Below are 25,426 nucleotides of genomic sequence, written 5' to 3' on the forward strand. Positions count from 1 at the left end.
GGAACAAACAGACCAGCAATAGGCTCTGTCTGTGCCCGAGGCAGGTACCCTTCCTCATACTCAGGATCTTTCCTGCCAGCCTGACCAGGGCTCGTGTCCTCAACGCAGCTCCCAGGAGGCCACCACCGGTCATCAGAGATGACATTCTACGTGATATTTGTTGACATCCTCCTGCTAGAAGCAATGGTGCAAAATGCAGAAGGGCCTAGTTATCACTCCCACTCACGTAAAATCAATCACCATTTAATCCTTAATTTTCCAATTCTGACCTTTAAAGCAATCTAGCAAATTAGGAGCCCTCAGCTCTTCCACGGCACCTAATGTTTTATTCCAGGAAAGAAACCAAGAATGAGAACTGTAGCTTACTCCCCGCATATAAACAGAGGAGGGGTTGAGGTTCACCAAATATTTGCTGCTGTTATTTGGGGTCTTGTGTTTGAAAGGCTGCCTTAATGCAAAACGAAAACAGTCCTTTTTTTCAGAATCCCTTTAACCAGCACTTGCCTTCTGAACTATGCCCACAATTTTAAAGGCAGAATTCCAAGCCAGGGAGGTCTTTCCACCGCCGTGAAAGATAGAACTATCTGGCTGTGATTAACCACTGCTCTTATGCCATCCCGGGGTTGCAAAGAGCTTTGGCAAAAGACAGTCTTCATGGTACAGAAGCACAACAGAGCTGTCTGTTGTATTCTCTTTAGCACATCCTGATATGGCATTTTTGTTTTCCTTGCCGTTTTGCATATTCATATTCAACTTGTGGTCCAGAGTGACTCTCAAGATATTTATGCCAAAATCGCTACTTTCCAAATCATCGTTTCTGGCTGTTTTGTTACCTTGTTTCTCATCCACATTTTGACTCTGTAAAGAGTCTCTTCTTTCTCTAGGTAGCTAAGATTTTTGCTGAACTTTTAGGCCCGTAAGCGTCATCCAACCCTATCAAATAATGGACTTCAGCGGTTCAGAGAAGGATAGGAGGTCTTGGAGTCTCACTTTGATGAAGTGATATTTTATGATATGGTACATATATTCTCATTCAATATTTGAAATGACTTCAAATTCCAGAAGAAGCAAGCTTCAGCAGTATGTCATTGTGTTTATATCTGAAAAATGTACTAACCTCTATAGTTGCATCATGTGCGAAGCACTTTAAAAAAAGAGTTTACTCTGGCAAGATATATGACATTAGTATGAGTCAAAACAGCCAAAGTTCAGTGCTCTGTATCTTTTTATTACTGTCCAGTCAAGAGGCATCATAGATTATGATCATTCCAAGAATTGTATTTAAACCTAATCTTAATTTTTATGTTTCAGATTACTGTTTGTAAAAATCTTAATAATTTGCCCTAATTGGGTAGCCAATCAGAGAAAAATCTGACTTTAGAATATTTTCAAATGTGTAAATTTTATCGTATTTTTGTACATATTAAGTAAGCTAAGTTAGCAACATTGCCTTGTTGAACTCCTCAGGAAACTTGTTGTAATAAATATGTGAAAATCTCAGTCTTAACTCAGCGATGTGACTCCTCTCTCTGGGAAGGTCATTGTCATCCAAACAGCGAACACATAGCATGGATCAATCTTGACATCCATGGGGTGACAGATGCTTCTGATCACCCTTGTAGCTCTAGCAATGTAAACGGGTGCTTTAAAAAATACTTTTGTCTATTCATTTGTTTTGATTGTTTAAACTATCAGTTTTCACCATCTCTGTAAGAAGGCCCTTATGTTGAGTAAACATAAAGTGTACACATTAGTTTCAACTTCTGTCAGAATTAGTACATATTCTGAATATAGTAGAGCAATAAGACATGGCTCACACCGGGGAGACATGGCTGAAATTCTCACTGTGAGGAAAACATTGACATTTTCTACTGAATTAAATTTACACATGCTGCTTTTTCACACTCAGGATGAATTCTGGCCTGTCTATTTAATATCTACAATAGGTGGTCCAGAGTAGCTTCATTCATAGATTACATTTCTTTGCTCTTACAATAACCAAAAGATCACCGTATATTAGTATGGTGTGGAAGTAGTCAAATTGCTTATTAATAATTGCTAAAACCAAACACCCAATTGCCTGAATTATTTATTTTTTTGAACAGCTCTTTCACCTTGCCTTGATACTGTCTTGTCTAGTAGCCAAATCTTATTTTCCTCTTAGTCCTTTTGTAGATATCTGGTGGGGTTTGTATTGTTTTTTGCCCTCTTATCTTTTCTGAATAATACGTCATGTTCATGAGACAGCAATCCATACAATTATATAAAATAAAACTTTTTAAATCACCTCTATGGATACTCTAAGCCCTTTCTGAAATGATATTTTAAGAAGTTAAATTCTTAAACCAAAGTACTTACAGTAACATAAGGACTTTAATCTCATTGCTGTACAAGATTAGAAATATATGTTGAACTGCTTAAGACAACCAAAGGTGGATGGGGTCCTGTGCCAATTGGTCTCCAGGTGCAGAAGGCTCAGTTAATCATCCTCCTTCATTGCCATCATATTATTATCATTGACCTTTGGTAGGTTATAAATAAATAACTAGACTTTTACAAAAAGCCTATTCATCACATTTTTCACTTCTTTGGTCTGCATGGAAAGGAATAAGATAATGATCTCTAGATACTACAAACAGTAGGTGACATCTTTTCCAGTGTAAAGATCAGTTGACTGAACATTCAAGACAGCGGACGAATAAGACATAGAGATCACCTTCCTCCCCACAGATACATCAGAAATATATCTACATGTGGAACGACTCCTACAGAACACCTACTGAACGCTGGAAGAACACCTCAGACTTCCCCAAAGGCAAGAAACTCCCCACGTACCTGGGTAGGGCAAAAGAAAAACGAATAAACAGAAACAAAAGGATAGGGACGGGACCTGCACCAGTGGGAGGGAGCTGTGGAGGAGGAAAGGTTTCCACACACTAGGAGCCCCTTCGCGGGCGGAGACTGCGGGTGGCGGAGGGGGGAAGCTTCAGAGCCGTGGAGGAGAGCACAGCAACAGGGGTGCGGAGGGCAAAGCGGAAGATTCCCGCATTGAGGATCGGTGCCGACCGGCACTCACCACCCCGAGAGGCTTGTCTGTTCACCCGCCGGGGAGGGGCGGGGCTGGGAGCTGAGGCTCAGACTTCAGGGAGAGGTCGGAGTGCAGGGAGAGGACTGGGATTGGCGGTGTGAGCACAGCCTGAAGGGAGTTAGTGCACCACAGCTAGCTATGAGGGAGTACGGGGAAAAGTCTGGATCTGCCAAAGAGGCAAGAGACTTGTTCTTCCCTCTTTGTTTCCTGGTGCGCGAGGAGAGGGGATTCAGAGAACAGTCTAAAGGAGCTCCAGAGACGGGCGCGAGCCGCGGCTATCAGCGCGGACCCCAGAGACGGGCATGAGACGCTAAGGCTGCTGCTGCCACCACCAAGAAGCCTGTGTGCGAGCACAGGTCACTCTCCACACCTCCCCTCCCTGGAGCCTGTGCAGCCCGCCACTGCCAGGGTCCCGTGATCCAGGGACAACTTCCCCGGGAGAACACACAGCGCACCTCAGGCTGGTGCAGCGTCATGTTGGCCTCGGCCGCTGCAGGCTCGCCCCACATCCATAACCCCTCACTCGCCCCGGCCTGAGTGAGCCAGAGATCCCGAATCAGCTGCTCCTTTAACCCCATCCTGTCTGAGCGAAGAACAGACGCCCTCATGCGACCTACACACAGGGGCGGGGCCAAGCCAAAGCTGAACCCCAGGAGCTGTGCAAACAAAGAAGAGAAAGGGAAATCTCTCCAGCAGCCTCAGAAGTAGCAGATTAAATCTCCACAATCACCTTGATGTACCCTGCATCTGTGGAATACCTGAATAGACAACGAATCATCCCAAAACTGAGGCAGTGGACTTCAGGAGCAACTGTAGACTTGGGGTTTGCTGTATGTGACTGACTGGTTTCTGGGTTTATGTTTATCTTAGTTTAGTATTTAGAGTTTATTATCGTTGGTAGATTTGTTTATTGATTTGGTTGCTCTCTTCTTTTTTTTTTAATATATAGATATATATTTTTTAACTTTTTCTCTTTTTGTGAGTGTGTATATGTATGCTTCTTTGTGTGATTTTGTCTGTATAGATTTGCTTTTACCATTTGTCCTAGGGTTCTGTCTGTCCATTTATTTATTTATTTATTTTTTAGTATAGTTTTTAGTGTTTGTTATCATTGGTGGCGGATTTTTTTTTTTGGTCTGGTTGCTCTCTTCTTTTTCTTTCTTTTTTTAAAATTACTTTAAATTTTTTTAATTTTTAATAATTAAAAAAATTAATAAGTTTATTTCTTTTTATTTTATTTTTTTTCTTTCTTTTTTTCTCTCTTTTCTTCTGAGCCATGTGGCTGACAGGGTTTTGGTGCTCCGGCCGGGTGTCAGGCCTGTGCCTCTGAGGTGGGAGAGCTGAGTACTGGACGTTGGTCCACAAGAGACCTCCCAGCTCCATGTAATATCAAATGGCAAAAGCTCTCCCAGAGATCTCCATCTCAACGTTAAGACCCAGCTCCACTCAACAACCAGGAAGCTAGAGTGCTGGACACCCTATGCCAAACAACTAGTGAGACAGGAACAAAACCATGCCCATTATCAGAGAGGCTGCCTAAAAACATAATAAGTTCACAGACACCCCAAAACACACCACCAGACGCGGTCCTCCCCACCAGAAAGACAAGATCCAGCCTCATCCACCAGAACACAGGCACCAGTCCCCTCCACCAGGAAGCCTGCACAACCCACTGAACCAACCTTAACCACTGGGGACAGACACCAAAAACAACGGGAACCTGCAGGCTGTGAAAAGGAGACCCCAAACACAGTAAGTTAAGCAAAATAAGAAGACAGAGAAACACACAGCAGATGAAGAAGCAAGGTAAAACCCACCAGACCCAAAAATGAAGAGGAAATAGGCAGTGTACCTGAAAAAGGATTCAGAGTAATGATAGTAAAGATGATACAAAATCTTGGAAATAGAATGGAGATTATACAAGAAACATTTAACAAGGACCTAGAAGAACTAAAGAGTAAACAAGCAATCATGAACAGCACAATAAATGAAATTTAAAATTCTCTAGAAGGAATCAATAGCAGAATAACTGAGGCAGAAGAACGAATAAGTGACCTGGAAGATAAAATAGTGAAAATAAATACCACAGAGCAGAATAAAGAAAAAAGAATGAAAAGAATTGAGGACAGTCTTAGAGACCTCTGGGACAACATTAAATGCCCCAACATTCGAATTATAGGGGTGCCAGAAGAAGAAGAGAAAAAGAAAGGGACTGAGAAAATATTTGAAGAGACTATAGTTGAAAACTTTCCTAATATGGGGAAAGAAGTAGTCAAGTCCAGGAAGCACAGAGAGTCCCATACAGGATAAATCCAAGGAGAAACACACCAAGACACATACTAATCAAACTATCAAAACTTAAATACAAAGAAAACATATTAAAAACAGCAAGGGAAAAACAACAAATAACATACAAGGGAATCTCCATAAGATTAATAACTGATCTTTCAGCAGAAACGGTGAAAGCCAGAAGGGAGTGGCAGGACATATTTAAAGTGATAAAAGGGAAAAACCTACAACCAAGATTACTCTACACAGCAAGGATCTCATTCAGATCTGACAGAGAAATTAACAGCTTTACAGGCAAGCAAAAGCTAAGAGAATTCAGCACCACAAGCCAGCTTTATAACAAATGCTAAAGGAACTTCTCTAGGCAGGAAACAGAAGAGAAGGAAAAGACCTGCAATAACAAACCCAAAACAGTTAAGGAAATGGTAATAGGAACATATATATTGATAACTACCTTAAACGTAGATGGATTAAATGCTCCAGCCAAAAGATGTAGACTGGCTGAATGGATACAAAAACAAGACCTATATAGATGCTGTCTACAAGAGACCCACTTCAGACCTAGGGACACATACAGACTGAATGTGAGGAGATGGAAAAAGATATTCTGTGCAAATGGAAATCAAAAGAAAGCTGGAGTAGCAGTTCTCATATCAGACAAAATAGACTTTAAAATAAAGACTATTAAAAGAGACAAAGAAGGACACTACATAATGATCAAGGGATCAATCCAAGAAGAAGATATAACAATTGTAAATATTTATGCACCCAACGTAGGAGCACCTCAATACCTATGGCAAATGCTAACAGCCATGAAAGGGGAAATCGACAGTAACACAATCATAGTAGGGGAGTTTAACACCCCACTTTCACCAATGGACAGATCATCCAAAATGAAAATAAATAAGGAAACACAAGCTTTAAATGATACATGAAACAAGATGGACTTAATTGATATTTATAGGACATTCCATCCAAAAACAACAGAATACACTTTCTTCCCAAGTGCTCATGGAACATTCTCCAGGATAGATTATCTCTTGGATCATAAATCAAGCCTTGGTAAATTTAAGAATACTGAAATCGTATCAAGTATCATTTCCAACCACAATGCTATGAGACTAGATATCAGTTACAGGAAAAAGTCTGTAAAAAATACAAACACGAGGAGGCTAAACAGTACACTACTTAATAACCAAGAGATCACTGAAGAAATCAAAGAGAAAATCAAAAAAATACCTAGAAACAAATGACAATGAAAACACGACGACCCCAAACCTATGGGATACAGGAAAAGCAGTTCTAAGAGGGAAGTTTATAGCAACACAATCCTACCTCAAGAAACAAGAAACATCTCAAATAAACAACCTAACCTTACACCTAAAGCAATTAGAGAAAGAACAACAACAACAAAAAAAATTAGCAGAAGGAAAGAAATCAGAAAGATCAGATCAGAAATAAATGAAACAGAAATGAAGGAAACGATAGCAAAGATCACTAAAACTAAAAGCTGGTTATTTGAGAAGATAAACAAAGTTGATAAACCATTAGCCAGACTCATCAAGAAAAAAAGGGAGAAGACTCGGATCAATAGAATTAGAATGGAAAAAGGAGAAGTAACAACTGACACTGCAGAAATACAAAGGATCATGAGAGATTACTACAAGCAACTCTATGCCAATAAAATGGACAACCTGGAAGAAATGGACAAATTCTTAGAAAAGTACAATCTTCAGAGACTGAACCAGGAAGAAATAGAAAATATGAACAGACCAATCACAAGTACTGAAATTGAGACTGTGATTAAAAATCTTCCAACAAAAAAAGCACAGGACGAGATGGCTTCACAGGAGAAATTGATCAAACATTTAGAGAAGCTAACACCTATCCTTCTCAAACTCTTCCAAAATAAATCAGAGGAAGGAACACTCCCAATTTCATTCTATGAGGCCACCATCACTCGGATACCAAAACCAGACAAAGATGTCACAAAGAAAGAAAACTACAGGCCAATATCACTGATGAACATTGATGCAAAAATCCTCAACAAAATACTAGCAAACAAAATCCAAAAGCACATTTAAAGGGTCATATACCATGATCAAGTGGGGTTTATCCCAGGAATGCAAGGATTCTTTAATATACGCAAATCAATCAATGTGATAAACTATATTAACAGATTGAAGGAGAAAAACCATATGACCATCTCCATAGATGCAGGAAAAGCTTTTGACAAAATTCAACACCCACTTATGTTAAAAAACCCTCCAGAAAGTAGGCATAGAGGGAACTTTCCTCAACATAATAAAGGCCATATACGACAAACCCACGGCCAACATCATTCTCAATGGTGAAAAACTGAAAACATTTCCACTAAGATCAGGAACAAGACCAGGTTTTCCACTCTCACCACTATTATTCAACACAGTTTTGGAAGTTTTACACACAGCAATCAGAGAAGTAAAAGGAATCCAAATCAGAAAAGAAGAAATAAAGCTGTCACAGTTTGCAGATGACATGATACTATACATAGAGAATCCTAAAGATGTAACCAGAAAACTACTAGAGCTAATCAATGAATTTGGTAAAGTAGCAGGGTACAAAATTAATGCACAGAAATCTCTTGCATTCTTATACACTAATGATGAAAAATCTGAAAGAGAATTTAAGGAAACACCCCCATTTACCATTGCAACAAAAAGAATAAAATACCTAGGAATAAACCTACCTAAGGAGACAAAAGACCTGTATGCAGAAAACTATAAGACACTGATGAAAGGAATTAAAGATGATACCAACAGATGGAGATATATACCATGATCTTGGATTGGAAGAATCAACATTATGAAAATGACTTTACTACCCAAAGTAATCTACAGATTTAATGCAATCCTTATTAAACTACCAATGGCATTTTTCACAGAAGTAGACCAAAAATTTTCACAATTTGTGTGGAAACACAGAAGACCCCAAAGAGCCAAAGCAATCTTGAGAAAGAAAAACAGAGCTGGAGGAATCAGGCTCCATGACTTTGGACTATACTACAAAACTACAGTAATCAAGACAGTATGGTACTGGCACAAAAACAGAAATATAGATCAATGGAACAGGATAGAAAGCCCAGAGATAAACCCACGCACATATGGTCACCTTATTTTTGATAAAGGAGGCAAGGATATACAGTGGAGAAAAGACAGCTTCTTCAATAAGTGGTGCTGGGAAAACTGGACAGCTACATGTAAAAGAATGAAATTAGAACACTCCCTAACACAATACACAAAAATAAACTCAAAATGGATTAAAGACCTAAATGTAAGGCCAGACACTATAACATCTTAGAGGAAAACATAGGCAGAACACTCTATGACATAAATCACAGCAAGGTCCCTTTTGACCCACCTCCTAGAGAAATGGAAATAAAAACAAAAATAAACAAATGGGACCTAATGAAACTTAAAACCTTTTGCACAGCAAAGGAAACCATAAACAAGACCAAAAGACAACCCTCAGAATGGTAGAAAATATTTGCAAATGAAGCAACTGACAAAGGATTAATCTCCAAAACATACAAGCAACTTATGCAACTCAATATCAAAAAAACAAACAACCCAATCCAAAAATGGGCAGAAGACCCAAATAGACTTTTCTCTAAAGAAGATATACAGATGGCCAACAAACACATGAAAGGATGCTCAACATCACTAATCATTAGAGAAATGCAAATCAAAACTACAATGAGGTAGCACCTCACACCAGTCAGAATGGCCATCATCAAAAACTCTAAAAACAATAAATGCTGGAGAGGGTGTGGAGAAAAGGGAACCCTCTTGCACTGTTGGTGGGAATGTAAAAGCCACCAACCCTTACCAATGTAAAAGCCACTATGGAGAACAATTTGGAGGTTCCTTAAAAAACTAAAAATAGAACTACCATACGACCCAGCAATCCCACTACTGGGTATATACCCTGAGAAAACCATAATTCAGAGTCATGTACCGCAATGTTCATTGCAGCTCTGTTTACAATAGCCAGGACATGGAAGCAACCTAAGTATCCATCGACAGATGAATGGATAAAGAAGATGTGGCACATATATAAATAGAACATTGTATATATTATATATATATATATATATATATATATATATATATATACAATATTATATTACAGCCATAAAAAGAAACAAAATTGAGTTATTTGTAGTGAGGTGGATGGACCTAGAGGCTGTCATACAGAGTGAAGTAAGTCAGAAAGAGAAAAATAAATGCTGTATGCTAACACATATGGAACCAAAAAAAAAAAAAATGGTTCTGAAGAACCTAGGGGCAGGATAGGAATAAAGACACAGATGTGGAGAATGGGCTTGAGGACATGGGAAGGGGGAAGCGCAAGGTATGACGAAGTGAGAGAGTGGCATGTACTTATATATACTACCAAATATAAAATAGATAGCTGGGGGAAGCAGCCGCATAGCACAGGGAGATCAGCTTGGTGCTTTGTGACCACCTAAAGGGGTGGGATAGGGAGTGTGGGATGGAGACGCAAGAGGGAGGAGATATGGGGATATATGTATACGTATAGCTGATTCACTTTTTTATACAGCAGAAACTAACACAACATTGTAAAGCAGTTATACTCCAACAAAGATGTTAAAAAAAGAAAAGAAGATCAGTTGAGAGTAATCACTGTATTAGTCTGACTTAGGTGAAACCCCTGAAATTATAAATAACATAAGGAACATGGGAAAACTGCATGTTTAATAAATGTCAGCTTTCAGAAAGAACAAGAATTGTAGTGATGCAACAAGTTAAAAAACAATCTGATAGATCAGCAATAATTTAGTATGTGTATATCTTGCTTTTAAAGTTAAAAGTGAGATTAATGTAAAAAAAATACTGTGTTAGATGGTCTTATTTTTCAAGCAATGTAAAGTATTTCCTCAGGAGGTCACTAAGATCATCAGATGTCATATTTATCACTTGGCTTTTGTCCCACCAACGTATAAATTCTACCTTGTAAGCCTCATACAAGAAGTGGTCCCATTGCTGATGACTGCAACTGATTTGCAAAACTATCAAAGTTTTAAGAGTGATTGAAGGTTTCAGGTTTTTTCTCCTACCTTGCATGCTGAGAATGATATATATAATAATATTTTTTCTTTATGACTTATGGCTTCATAAATGTCAGGTATACATGTGTATATATATATATATATATATATATATATATATATATAAAATTCTATTCTCAGCTGCATGGTTTTTGGTATATGTTTATACGCCAAATTGCTCATTCAGCAGTGATAGACTGAAAAGCATTTCTAAATTTAATTGTAAAAGCTCTACAAGATAGGAGAAAAGAATACCTTCTACGTTAATATGCAGGTGATTAATGTATACCAATATTTAGAATAAATGTTTATTTGAAAATAAGATATTTGTTTACTAAAATGTTGATGACTTAGTATAAAGAGGTGAATTATGCATCTTTCTAAAGGAAAATCCTTTTAACTTAACTTCCATGACTATTAAAAAGGATTGTTACCTTCATAGTCATACTCTTTTGATCCATATACACCTTTAAAATAAATGAAGCAATATCAATGCAAAAAATTCTCATCGAATTGAACCTGCTTTATGCAAAATGGTCGAGACGAAAAATTAATTGGATTATCTGCATATCAAAAAGGTATTATTACCCATTCTTGTCTTTTTCTTTCTTACAAAGTGTTTTTAAGTTGAGGAATAAAATTTTAATTGTCTATGGGAATGTATTTTTTTAAAATATTTTTAGTCAAAATGGAAAAATCTTAGAGATAAAACCTTCTCTTTTTCCTGATTACTCACTTTTCTTCATGCCTTTAATTCTAATCTCATTTTCCACACCTTGACATTGTAACAATTACAGCAAGGCCGACTGGTAAGTTCGTGTCGTAGAAAACACGAAGACTTCTTTGAATGGGGATGCATTCTTGCAGGTCACTAAAAGTAGTCAGTACATTGACAAATGATGAGCGGAAAGATTCCTCCTCATGGTCCCAATTAAAGTAAAACTAGTCAGGTACTTCTCTGGTGGTCCAGTTGCTAAGAGACAACACTCCCAATGCAGGGGGCCCGGGTTTGATCCCTGGTCAAGGAACTAGATCCCACATGCCGCAACTAAGAGTTCACATGCCGCAACTAAAGATCCCGCATGTGGCAACAATGATCCTGCATGCTGCAACTAAGACCCGGTGCAGCCAAATTAAAAGAATATATATATATATATATATATATATATATATATATTTTTTTTAATAGTACCAACTGTTTAAATAAATAAAGTAAACCTGGTCAGTTATGGCATCGATAGGCCTCTAGAGTCTGCTGCAGTGTGGATTTCCTTCTTATTTTAACTGGAATGACCGAGCAACTGAAGTGATGGGACCGATCTGCCTGGAGATGACTTGGCCCCAAAGAGCACACAGTTTCCACAGTTTCACAGAGTTAGGGAAATGATGCTTAGAGAGAACAATAATTTCGACTAGCATTTATTATGTGTATCAGATATGGATTAAGTTCAGCCTCTAATAAAATTGTTTTTGAAAAGATGGTTTTTCTCTCACACATGAAGGAGTAGAGAGGTAAGTTGGTATCGTAACTCCATGGTCATCTGGGACCCGGGCTTCTGCTGACTCTCCCCCATGTCCATCAGTGCTGAGCTTCCATCCACGGGGTCAGCATGTGATCGAAGATGGTTGCCCCAGCTCCAGCATGATATTCACAAGAAGGGGAGTGAGGGAACCAGGGTGAGGGTGAGGCTCCAAACTAGGTCAGCCACTTTTCCCCACCAGCCCAATGAAACACCTCGGCCTGCATCTCGTTGGCCAGCCCATCTGAAAGGCAGCAGGGAAGTGTAGTCTCTATGGTTGGAACCTATCACACCCAACAGTGAGAGTTCTGTTTCACAAAGCAGTGAAAGAATATTGGGCATTTGATGGAGTAGCAATCCTGGCCATAGGTGATAAACAATATGTCATCTCATTTTAATGCTCACAGTATACTTTTCAGGTCTCCCTAACTGCAAAGCACATTCTTTAGACCGCTGTTTGACACTGCCTCCCCCCACTATAAGCAATAGGAAAATGTTTCAGAAGGTGTTAATCATTGTCAAGGAGGCCTGAAGATGGGCACTGCCTGAGATAAATAACAGAAGCTGCAGCATGGCAGTAAAGGCAAGACCCCAGAGCCAGTGGAAATGGTGTATCATGCTGAGAAAAAAGGCCAGGTCTTAGAATAGGGGTGAAAAGGAAAAAGCCTAGTTTCTGGACCCGGGTACTGGTAAGGGTTTGGTCATCTGGGAAAAAAAATGAAGTTCCCACTTGCTGAAGCTGAGGTCAGCAGGATAGCAGGTATGCTTTTGAAGGTTGCAATGGAGAGACGTGCCCAGATACTCTCAAGAACGGGTGTTGGGGGCTTCCCTGGTGGCGGAGTGGTTAAGAATCTGCCTGCCAATGCCCGGGACATGGGTTCAAGCCCTGGTCTGGGAAGATCCCACATTTCGCAGAGCAACTAAGCCTGTGAGCCACAACTTCTGAGCCCACGTGCCACAACTACTGAAGCCCGCGCACCTACAGTCCGTGCTCCACAACAAGAGAAGCCACCACAATGAGAAGCCTGCGCACTGCAACAAAGAGTAGCCCCTGCTCGCCGCAACTAGAGAATGCCTGCGCGCAGCAAAGCAGACCCGATGCAGCCAAAAATAAACAAATAAAATCAATTTAAGAATGGGTGTTGATGTTAGAATTTGAAAGAATTTAAAATAGCATGAAATATCACCTCTTTCACAATCACAGTCATCCTGGCTTTCAGAATAGCCAAGCATCGGGACTTCCCTGGTGGTGCAGTGGTTAAGACTCCACACTCCCAATGCAGGGGGCCCGCGTTCGATCCCTGTTCAGGGAACTAGATCCCACATGCATGCCGCAACTAAGCTGGACTCAGAAGTCACATTCCATCACTTCTGTCATACTCTGAGACAGTAAAGAGTTCAAGGCGGAGAGGACATACACTCTACCCCTCAGTGGGAGGGTTGCCAAGGTCACATTGTGAGAAGACAAGTGAGATAAGAGATATGCTGTAGGCATCTTTGGAAAATACGATCTGCCCAAATTGGTGTAGCCCTAAGCATTACAGAGGAAATATGTTAGGTGGTCTCACATCAAGTGTCCTCAGGAATATATGACATCTCTTGAAGCCAGTGCCCCTATGGCTGTCTTTGGCTTAGATATACATCCCTGGTCCAATAATTTTTGGTAGGTGGTAGAACTGGTTTCACCCACTTCATGAGGCATGAGCCGTGGCACAGAACAGATTGTGGGTGGGTCAGACACATAGAAATGTATGACTATTGTCAGTACATAAGGTTATGACGGGACCGGATTGGCTGTGAGCACCTTGAGGATAGGAGTGGAAAAGTCTCAGGCAAGTGTACCCCAAACGGTGTTTTGCACTAGTAGATGCTCAATAATCATGGAAAAACCAATCGCCTACTGAGCTAAGAGTCACGGTACTACCCTTACTCTGGTACCTAGTCAGTCTTTATCAGCAGAGAGAGCAGAACCCAAAGAATTACTCAATTTCCATCACCATTTTCTCTCCAAGTTTCCCAGTTTGTGTTTTTTCTCACCTTCCATCTAGCAGATTCTGATATCACTTTTTATCTTTATTTGAAATTGTCCTATTGTATGTGTGTTTTATTTTTAGCTACCTTAAATCTATTCTGGAAGGAGGCAGAGAACAATCATAACTGAACTAACAAGCAAGTGGAGCTGGAGGAGATAAAGTGGCCCCAATTTGGAGGGTGAAGGAATCCTGGGGAAGGAGCCCAGCAGATCATTAAGATCCTCTCCACAGTTCTTTCTGCCTCAGCTCTGGGCGTCTCTTCTTTGCCCTCTGGAGGGTCCATGGAGAAAAGAAATACAGGTTTTATTAATCAAAGAGTAAATAATCTATTTAAGGTGATGATACAAGCACAAGATACGGGTTGTTTCTTCTCTGGGCAGGAAGACAGATTAACTAGATAAGAGGTGCTATACGTTCTTGCCGAGATGTTCTCCAGCCAGCGCCGGATGTCGGTGAAGGCAGCCAAGCCAGTTGACAGGGCGAGATAGTAAAGTAGGAGACCCATTTATTTCACACTTCCATGAATCTGGACAGAAATGTCTCCATCTTGTTCCAAGTGGTGACTGATGACTTTTTACCTGGTGTGAACGTATCCCCGCCGCTGTTCATTCCAGATGGACCTCCATTCTTCCTCTGTGCTTATGCCACCCAACTTCCATCTTCAGGGAGTTGGGATAGATATACCTGAGGAAGCAGCCACAGGGATTAATGTCAGGATTTGTGTTCTCAGTGGGGCTGGGAAGTGAGCAAGGAGAACTTAGTGGGCTGGGGGTTGGGGGAGAATGTGAGAAAAAATTCTTAGGGAGTTCTCTGGTTAAACAGGAGAAACCAGGATTCGTTGTGAAGATCAAAAAAGGGCAGGAGAGGGCTTCCCTGGTGGCGCAGTGGTTGAGAGTCCGCCTGCCGATGCAGGGGATGCCGGTTCGTGCCCCGGTCCGGGAAGATCCCGCGTGCCGCGGAGCGGCTGGGCCCATGAGCCATGGCCACTGAGCCTGCGCGTCCGGAGCCTGTGCTCCGCAACCGGAGAGGAGAGGCCACAACAGTGAGAGGCCCGCGTACCGCAAGAAAAAAAAAAAAAAGGCAGGAGAGGAGTCAAAGCCTGGCACACAGATTAGAGGCAGGAGTTAGAAGTGGGCTAGAAAGGGATGGGAGTGGGATGCGGGGCTCTGGGTGATTCCACAGTGGAGCCGAGATGTCCACAGCCTGCCTCTATTGGCCCCTGGATGCACAGGGAGTGGTGGTCAGCCTGGCCTAATGGTGGGAAGGCGGGAAAGACACCGAAGAGCTAATGCTTTCTCTTCGCCAGAGTTGCACACCCTCCCTGTCAGGTGAGGGACCCCAGCTCCAGGGAGACAGCATGAACAGCAGACCCTGGGCTAGGACTAGTGTCCCCACAGCACAGGGCACATACCCGACTCCTATCAGAGCTGACAGGGCCACCTGAGGGAGGGGGCGGGCCACCTATGTCTCTGGCCAGATCCAGAGCGGTGACATGAGGTGTGGACAGGGCAAGGCCCAATGCTTTCCTTTGAATAAACAAAAAAATTACCCTTAATAAACATACTTCTCCTAATTTATTTTTTTTCTTAAATGTTGGTGTGTTTGTTTAAACAAGACTGTTGTTTCCAGTAAGAAAATGTCCCACTCAAACTGGCTCAGACCAAGAAACTTAGGGACTCCTGGACCCAAACTGGGGAAAGGCAGGAAGACAGCCAGTGCCAGGAGTGTCTGGAAAGAGGGACGCCAGCCCGGGGACTGCAACACAACCAGGCTTCCAGTTTTCTCTCTATCCTTCATTCTGAGACCAACTTTCTCCACAGGGCTATAACGATTGCAGCTAGTAGCTCCAGGGAGCTCATCTTTCCATCTTGTCCATCAGAGTAGAAGGGAATCTCTTTCCTTGCATCAAATTAAGAAAAGTCCCCCAGAAGGAAGTATTTTAGACCACCTGGGTTTTATGTCTAACCCCGTGAAAATGGGGATTGGGACTGACTGCCATGGACATTTCTTTCTCTGGCCACAAGCTGAAGTCTGCGCATGCACTGGTTGCTTGGGTGGATGGGTGGATGGGTAGGTGGGTGGTTGACTAGTTGGTTGGTTGGTTAGTTGGTTGGTGGAGGAGAAGAGGATGCGGGGGAAGCAGTTTCCAAGGGGAATCAGAGCGTGGCAACCAGATGAAGGGCTTTCGGGCCCAGCCAAGTACACAGTTATTTACTACTAGGTATGCTTTTCTTTTCCATTCCACTCATTTACCCATGCAGAGAGTCAGAGCTCCAGAACCATCCAGGTTCTCAGGATGGTGGATTTACCGATGCTTTTCACATCCTTCTTTGTGCATTTAAAGTCTTTTCTAAATGTTCTGCAGTAAACATCTATTACCTTTGTAGTATAAGTTTCTAAAAAAAGAACAGAGTGGGTAAGTTTTCATTAACCAAGGCAGAACTATTAGGAACCAAAACATAGAAAAATCCTAATTTTAGGTCTGATATTCTTGCAGCATAAATGTCTTTTGAAACTTAGTTGCAAAGCTGACTGACTATATTTAGGTGTACATGACCAGGACCATTTTTTTTGTAGGTAGGAAAAAGGATACTGAAAAAAAGAAAAAGGTAAGAGACCTTCAAAAACTTGCTCCATAAGGCAGAATATATAGATTTTTCTACATGCTCTCCTGTAAGCCAGGCAGTTCGCCTCTCTCTCCTTGGAGACTATGGGAGAAGCAGGGCATTTTCTGGAACTCTGTATAGACCCTGTGGATGAAGTTACTGTTCAGGACAGGAGCAGGGGAGGCTAAGGCGATCGTCAGGACCCTGAGAAGCTAAACAAGACTGAGGCAGACCGGGAAAGATGTTCTCTCCCCATAATGCATAATATCTAATCACTAGGGTTCTTTTCATTTTCTTGCCCTAAGGATCATTTAACATTGAAGAAGATTTTGAATAAAGAGCAAAAATATTCTCCATTTAAAATTCTTTTTCTCGGGCTTCTCTGGTGGCGCAGTGGTTGAGAGTCCGCCTGCCGATGCAGGCGACGCGGGTTTGTGCCCCGGTCCGGGAAGATCCCACGTGCCGCGGAGCGGCTGGGCCCGTGAGCCATGGCCGCTGAGCCTGCGCGTCGTGCTCCGCAACGAGAGAGGCCACGACAGTGAGAGGCCCGCGTACCGCAAAAAAAAAAAAATTCTCTTTCTCATGCACTTTTGCAGCAGCCAAAATTTCCACAATGAATACACACAACTTTGATAGAGTAAAAAGTTATTGAAAATAAACTCCAGTTAAAATCCTCTTTCTAAGAAAGAGGAAGTGAGAAGAGGGCTGGGGGTGGACCTTGGTGGGGCGATCGCGGGTGACTCCCTCGAGCAGCCGAGCAGGGTTTCCTGAAAAGGGCAGGCTCACTCTCCAGCTGCTATTGGAGAGTTTAAAAAAAGGGTCAGTGAGAGAGGAAGCCAGTCAGAAATCCTGTATAGAGAAAATACTGGAAGGCTTCCCTTCCACTGGGATTCCTTCATTCAGCACACATGTATTGAGTGCCTATTATGCTCCAGGTGTTAGAGACGCAGAAGGGAGGTGGAGGGGCCTGGTAAAGCCCAGAGCCCCTGGAGCCAGATGACCTGGGTGGACATGCTGGCTGTGTGCCCCTGGACAGGTCACCTGACCTCTCTGTGTCCTAGTTGCCTCATGAGATTTTTTTGGTGAATGCTCTGAACAGTGAGTGCCTGGTGTGTGTTAACGATTGTATAGTACTGGCTGGTGCTCTCATGGTCTCTGCCCTTCAGGAGTTCAGTCCACAGGCCGAAACAGCACAAACTGGAAGTCTATGAAACAAGATGAAAGACCTGCCAGGTTTATTTCGTCAAGTTACAGAGTTGCTGGGAGGCGCCCCCGATGAACAGCTTGTGGGGAGCCGTGCTGCCCAGGGCTCTGGCCCCAGGTGCCATTTTGTAGGTCACTGGGTCACAGAAGGCATTTCTCACAAAGGGAGAGTCCTTCTAAGTCATTGTGACAGGGCGATGATGACGATTTTATTGAGTAATTCCTCTGTAATAAGGCACTTTCCTAAGTGTCCATGTGAGTTAACTCACTTACCTCACCAGATAGGGATATTATTATCCCCATTTTACAGATGAGGCAACTGAGGCACAGAGAGGTGAGGTAAGATGCTCATGGTCATACAGGTAGTATGTGGTAGAGCTGGAATTTGAACCCAGATCATCTGTTTCCGAAATCAGCCTGCATCTCACCAGGGTCGCCGTGCAGATGTGCCATTTTTCTTGACTTCAGAGAAAGTTTGCAAAGTGTGACCCTGGATGCTGTTTGCAAGCTTATTTGAGTTTCATTCATCTGTTCCTTCAGTTGCCATTTGCTGAGCCCCTTGCTCTCAGTGGGGCACAGTGAGACCTGTTGGGTGCAGAAGAGAAGCTAAGATCCTCCCATCAAGGTGTTTTGGGTGATAAGGCTTGTGCCCAAAGGCAGAGAGTGACAAGTTCCTGGTAAGGAGCAGGTACAGAGCTCAGAGACACAGGAGCAAAGATGGCTTTGGGATGGGAAAGCCGGCAACACCTCAGGGAAAGAGTTGACTTGCGGCAGAGTCTTGAAGGACAGGAGGTTTTTACAGATGGTCATTCAAGAAAATGACATTGCAGTCAATGATAATTTCTTGGTTTGACAAATATATCATGATTATGGTACTATCACTAGATGAAGTACATATGGAAACTCTTTGTACTATCTTTGCAACTTTTCTGGAAATTGAAGTTTATTCCAAACTAAAAAAAAAAAAAGTTTATTAAAATGTAATAGCAGTGAATATGAAAATCTATAATAAGTTTTGATACATTAAATATAGATCTAATAATATTTACACATGAGATATTGAATCTCCACAGGATACATTTGTTTACTGCCGGGCAGTGCCAAGATTATGTCTGTGCTATAACATTTTAATCAATACACAGCAAACTATGACTTTGAATTTATGACTACTAACTTGCTAAATTAACATCACACAATTTTACCTATCAGGCAGTAATATCTATACTAATTCCATAATTTTTAAAATGTCCTAGTAAAGTCCTCTTTTCTATTTATCAAATTATTTTTCATTTTCGTTTAAAAGTACTTTTTGCATCTTCAGTGTATTATTATACATCTCATACATTATCATACAGGTAGCCTTTGGAATATGTAATAACTTAGACACAATGGGTGTTTAATAAATGCTGGCAGGGCTTCCCTGGTGGCGCAGTGGTTGAGAGTCTGCCTGCCGATGCAGGGGACGCGGGTTCATTCCCCGGTCCGGGAAGATCCCACATGCCGCGGAGCAGCTGGGCCCGTGAGCCATGGCCGCTGAGCCTGCGCGTCCGGAGCCTGTGCTCCGCAACGGGAGAGGCCACGACAGTGAGAGGCCCGCGTACCGAAAAAAAAAAAAAAAAAAAGTCATTGATATGCCTGCACCCTGCCTTTGCCTCTTGGATCCCTCAAGGCTCCTGGTGCTTCAGCCAACAGCCTTCTTTCAGCTCATGGACTGTCCTCTGCCCTTCCTTCCTTGGGCCCCCATACCCAAGGTCCCACTCATCCTTTGAGTTTCAGCTCAGTCGAAGCCTTCCCTGGCCCTCACTGTGTGTCCTCAGCACCTTTTTCTGTGTGTGTAACACTTGCTTGTTTGTGTTTTATTTTTCCAACTGATGCCTGCCTTGATTATAAGCGTCATGAGAACAGATAAATGTTTGCCCTTGATTGTAAGCATCACGAGAATAGATTAATATCTGTTTGGCTTACCATCGTACCCCAGTGCCAAGCATCTCTTGAGATAATATGCCCTCAAAACATTAGATCAATGAGTGGAGAAACGATAGGATTTGATAACTGATTAAGAGGAATGGAGGCTTTTGAACACTAGTGACAGAAAAAGTGGCCCTGCCACTTACCGCAAAAGGGAACAGGAGAAAAAGTTTCTAGGGATGATTATGAAGCCGGCATTGTACATATTGATTTGGAGGGGTCAGCAGGTCATGAATTTGTCCAGCAGGATGTAGCAAATTTAACACTACAACTTAAGGGAACTATTACAGCTAGAGGGAAAGAGAGAAAGAATGAAGAGTTTGTAGGTATACCTGTGAGAGTTTGCGGGCACATAGCAAAATAAAATCTAAAGACAGAGACTTAAATTTGTAAAGGCTTACTTTTCTCTCCCCTAAAAGAAGTCTGGAGGTAGGAAGTCCAGGGCTGGTCTGGTGGGTCATGGTCCCCTGAGCCCACACTCTCCCTCTCTTTTCTGTGGCACCATTCAATCCTCAGAGTTGCCTTTGTCCCCAGGTGGCTGCTGGGGCTCCAGTCATCAAAGCTGTCTTTCTGGCAGCAGGAAGGAAGAAGAGGGAGGTGAAATGGACTCCCCTGAAAGCCCGACCCACTTCCATCTCATTGGCCAAAGCTTAGGCAAGAGGTGTCTCTTGCTTTAAGTAAAGCTGGGAATGTAGCCTTTGAGATGCGCGCACTGCTACATTGAAGAAAGTCAAGGATTCTTCTACTAAGAATAATGTGTATCAGGTGGGTGAGGGCTGATTCTACCACAATAAGCAACAGCCTAGAGGAGACCGTGGAAGTCATGAGAGGAATGTGAGGGTTCATAAATGTTCGCCCAGCTGAGATGCATGAGGGTCCAGTAACAGACGCGTGGAATGCTAGAGCAACAAGGAAGTTTGGGAATCACCTAGTCAGTCCCCACATTTTGCTGATGAAGAGACGACCCCTAGAGACGAAGGGACTTGGCCAACATCACACAGCAAGTAGGAGGCAGAGCTGGGCGGAGCCAGAGCCTCTGGAGGAAGTGAGGGAAGAGTCAGCGGGAAGAGTTCGTAGCAGCTGCACCTGAACCTGCCTGAATAAGGGCTCACTTTAAACAACTTTATAGTGACTCAGAGGAGAGCTGGCAGGGAGCAGGCTTGGATTTGAATCCCAGCTGTGTGACCTTGGGCTAGTCACCCAGCTTCTCTGAACCCCAGCTCCTCTGCTGTGTGAAGGGGGAATGGCACACAGTAGGCAGTCCACAATTGGTAGTCATTATTATCGGTGTTATTAGAAAGCAACAAATCTTTTTTGGAGTCATTGAATGAATTGGTGAATAAATAAAACATGAATGAATGAAATGAGAACAGCCAGCCAGCCATCTGAGATGCTTTCAATGTAAAGCTGGATAGGTAGCTCCTCACGGGCCTCAGCCTTAAATTCCATCACTCCAGTTCTCCGCATCTGTCCTACTAGCATCTCTGCTTCCTTGGACTCATTGTGGCCTGCCTGCCAAACCATGCCACTCTTCTCTGTGACACCGATCCCCTTCCAAACACACCAATCCTATAAAGGCTTCCTCCACGCCTTGATTTCATTTTCCTTTCTCACCTTCACATATCTCCTCTCCCACTACTTCACCTTCACCTCAACTCCCTCTTCCATTCATCGGGCAACATATTTTGAGTGTTTCCATGAGGCTGAGCTTAGTGTTGCAGGACAGTATAAAGAAGACAACAGTCACAGACTCTGGCCTTGAATTACTTCCAATCTGATGACAAATGCACAAGTCTCTAAAGCATCATGACTTGGAGGTAAGATACAGACACCTGTATTGTAGCTATGTTTTCCCCACCTTCCCCCTTTATCCCTGACATTTCCCAACTCTGTCATGATCTACTCTTTGCTACTTTACATAGTTTTGTGTTAGCATTAGTACTTCTCGTCTAATAAAAGGCTGGGAAATACAGTTATATTTATGGTCTTTTCTTTCCTATCTTAAAAAAAAACACTTCATCAATTCAATATCAACACTCAAGGAAAAATAGCATAAAACTACTAAATGAAACATGCAAAATCCATAAACACTGTGAGATCCTCATTAAAATTAATTTATTTTCATTGGGCATATACTGGATTTGAGTTTTATTTGGAAACACAGAATTTACGTCTGTTGTAAAATATGGCAATAAGTCTCCTATGGCTGTGGCCAGGACTGGATGCCAGCTGGAGAGGAAACAGAACTCTGTATTTGCTTGTCTGGGAAGGTCTCTCATCCGGAGAGCCTGACGTCCTCTCTGCGGTGAGAACACCCCCGAGTTTCTCTCCTACGGACTTCTGCAACTACCACTAGCTAGCTGGGTGACTTTGGGACAGCTGCTTCCCTTCCCTGGCCTCAGTTTCCCCATCTGCAATATCAAGACACTAGATTAAACCATTTCCAAGTCACCAGTTCTCACACTAAACTGTGCATAAAAAGCATCTGAGCAGTTTCTTAAAAATTCATAGTCCTGGGAATCAGCAGCTTTTTTTTTTTTTTTTTTTTTTTTTTTTTTTGCAGTACGCGGGCCTCTCACTGTTGTGGCCTCTCCTGTTGTGGAGCACAGGCTCTGGACGCGCAGGCTCAGCGGCCATGGCTCACGGGCCCAGCCGCTCCGCGGCATGTGGGATCTTCCCGGACCGGGGCACGAACCCGCGTCGCCTGCATCGGCAGGCGGACTCTCAACCACTGCGCCACCAGGGAAGCCCCTCAGCAGCTTTAATGAGCACACCAGATCATTTTCCAGCAGGAATCTGAGGACCACACTGTGAAATCCACTGTGACGTCATATTGGATACCACCTCAATATGCTGGGTCTTCCTCGGAAACATATTTCAAATAAATTCTCGAAGAAGAAGAAGAGGAGGAAGAGAAAGAAAAGGGAAGAGAGGAGCCTGTTAGCCCTGAGAAGAGCGGTCTGTAGGGCAGGTGTTACGGTTCCAGGGCCGAGCTGTTTGCGCTGATCTTTTTCTGCCCTGAGCACCCGGGCGCTCCCATCCCCACCATACGATGGGGAGGCCTGATCAGAGGCTGCCTTTTACATTATCCAACTGTTCCCACACTGCTTCAAAGTGTGAGTGCTCCGGCTGCAGGTCTGCTTTGACAGCCCCCCACAGTGTCCAGTGAGCCCCCCAGGACTTGATGAGATACCAACACAAGTGAGGCATGACCAACCGTGAGTCCTGGGAGAGGAGATCTTTTCAGTTTTTCACCCGGAGGAAAACACAAGCACGGCTCCATCAGCACCCAGGAGCAATCACCTTCAGAGACCAGCTCCCTTCACGAAGGCTCTGAGAGGCGGGGGGGAGAGGCTTCATTTCCCCCGACGAGGTCTCCTTATTGCTGATCTAGGGTGATGGGCGCCATCGGGCGCTCTGGGGCATTTAAAGCGGGAACTGCTTAGTACAATAGTTGAAATAACAACCGTGGCTAGAACTCACTTTGTGCCAGGTGACAGTCTAAGTGATCTACCTGCACTAAGTCATTTAAGCCTCTCAGCAACCCCCTGCGAGAGGAGCTATGATTGTGTTCACTTTCTAGAGACTGAGGGTCACACAGCTACTAAGCAGAAGACCCAGGATTCCAGGTAGGGCAGTCCGACTCTGCAGCCAAAGTCCTACCCTTGGCCCTACCACTTCTTGTATGTTTTGAGGAGTCTCAACTCTCCCTTGGCTGTAGCTCATGACCCCAGAGAGCTGCTTAGCCATCCCTTTCTCAATTTGCCCATCTGCATCTTTGGTCTGCAGGAGGGCTGTGCAGAGGGGGGACCAGTCAAAGAGAAATCCGTGCTCTGGAGAATAACAGAGGGCAGCCTCATGCCCTCCTTGGCGGTAAACATTCAGAAATCTGGGGAAAGCAGAGAGCCTGGTGGGCAGAAAAAATACAGGACAGCTCAACAGCCATGATCAGACCCTTGGGGGCTCTGATATAAACACACAGGCAATTGCAAGAAAACCTGGAGCCACCGCGAGCCCCTCTACACCCGGCCCCAATCACCTTCAAGGCAAAGGTCCGATGCATTTTCCTTTGAGGGCTGTACTTTTTTTTCGGACCGAGTAACTATGCTCCTTTAGTCTTCGGGTGATTAGAAGAAAGAGATAAAACGCCTTGTGCATATAAAGTTTCCTCCTGCAGGAGGTGAGCAGCTGGGAGAGAATGCGCTGTAACGATGAGTCACCCACTGGATTTGAAGCGAACACCTACAAAGATGCACAGGGTGTAGGTTCAGGAAATAACCAGCTGACTGGCGCTTCTGAGACCAATTTCACGTTCGTTTTCCTGATTTTTTTCCTCATTGTTTTTCACTGCTGTGGAGCTGCAGTCAGCAGCAGCCCGCTCACTGTCCCCATTAAAATGCAGATGGATCTATGTCTCCTCTTCTACCTTTGAGTCCTGGGAGCCGGGCTTGGTACAGAGGGGAGAAATGAGGGCAGGGCTAAAGAGGAACATATAAAAAATAAATGAGCCATTCATAAAAATGAAGATTATTACCAAAAGGAGCCGTCTGCCAACATCTCCGTGTGTATATTAACTCCGGATGCTGGGCTCTGTAACAACACGGAATGAAGCCAATGCATCATCTCTTTAGCAGTTGCTCGCTTGATCTATTATTGACTTTAAACAACCGATTGTGAAACGAACGCTTGGCTCAGCCATAGCGATGATGGGGCTTCGCCCAGGACTATGTTTTATAACGTAAGCCTGAAAATTGTTAAAGTGAATTTAGCTGTGCTTAGTACACGCTCACAGCTCTCCAAAGAAACCAGATATTCGGGTAGGGGGGTGGGGGCGGGGAGGTGGGACCTGCTTCACTCAAACAGCTTCGTGAAGTCATTTGCATGCATTCTAAAAACTGATTTTCTTTCTCTTTGACTCAGCATATCTTCCCCTGAAAAACCGATATGCCAGGATGTTGGGCTTTTTGCTGCCCCCGTGAGCAACAGCAGTGGGGCCTTTTTTTCTTCACACCGAAAGACGTACGTATTGGACGCCTGTGTTTTCCTCGAAGCTCTGCGAGTCTATTGAGGTGACAGTAGGAAAGAAGCCCAGAAACAGCCTTCCTGTCCCCAGCACGGTCCCCGAGACAGCCTGAGCGCCTGTTTCTTACTTCGTCCTTGGCATTTTCCTGGGTCGCACGAGTCTTTTTGTTCTCTGATTCTCACAGTTGGTGCTGTGCTCAGGCCCCTCTGGTGAGCTGTGACTCTGAAAAGAAACCAAAAAAGATACTGATTTCCACCTGTGGCTAGTGCAGTGGGTGTTGTGACTTTGCAGCCACACCTTGTAAATCTCTGCAGGCTACAAGCTTGCGTCTGTCTCCGTGGTTCCGAGAATAATGTACCGCAGACACTGACAGGTAGGACCGTTATCGTCGCTGATGTTCTCACCATCTGGAATGGTTACAGTTGTCAGGATCTGAGCTGACTCATGGTGCTGAGGAATCATTTCACTAATAGCAGCTCTAATCAGGACGGATGAAGCCGTTGCTAAGTACTGCTGCATGAAGAAAATACCCTGCCAGATGAAAAGGAAAGACTGTTGATTTGCTCTTGCCCATTTGAAAATAAAG

This window comes from Stenella coeruleoalba, assembly GCF_951394435.1.
Source record: "Stenella coeruleoalba genome assembly, chromosome: 4".
In the NCBI taxonomy this organism is placed as follows: domain Eukaryota; kingdom Metazoa; phylum Chordata; class Mammalia; order Artiodactyla; family Delphinidae; genus Stenella; species Stenella coeruleoalba.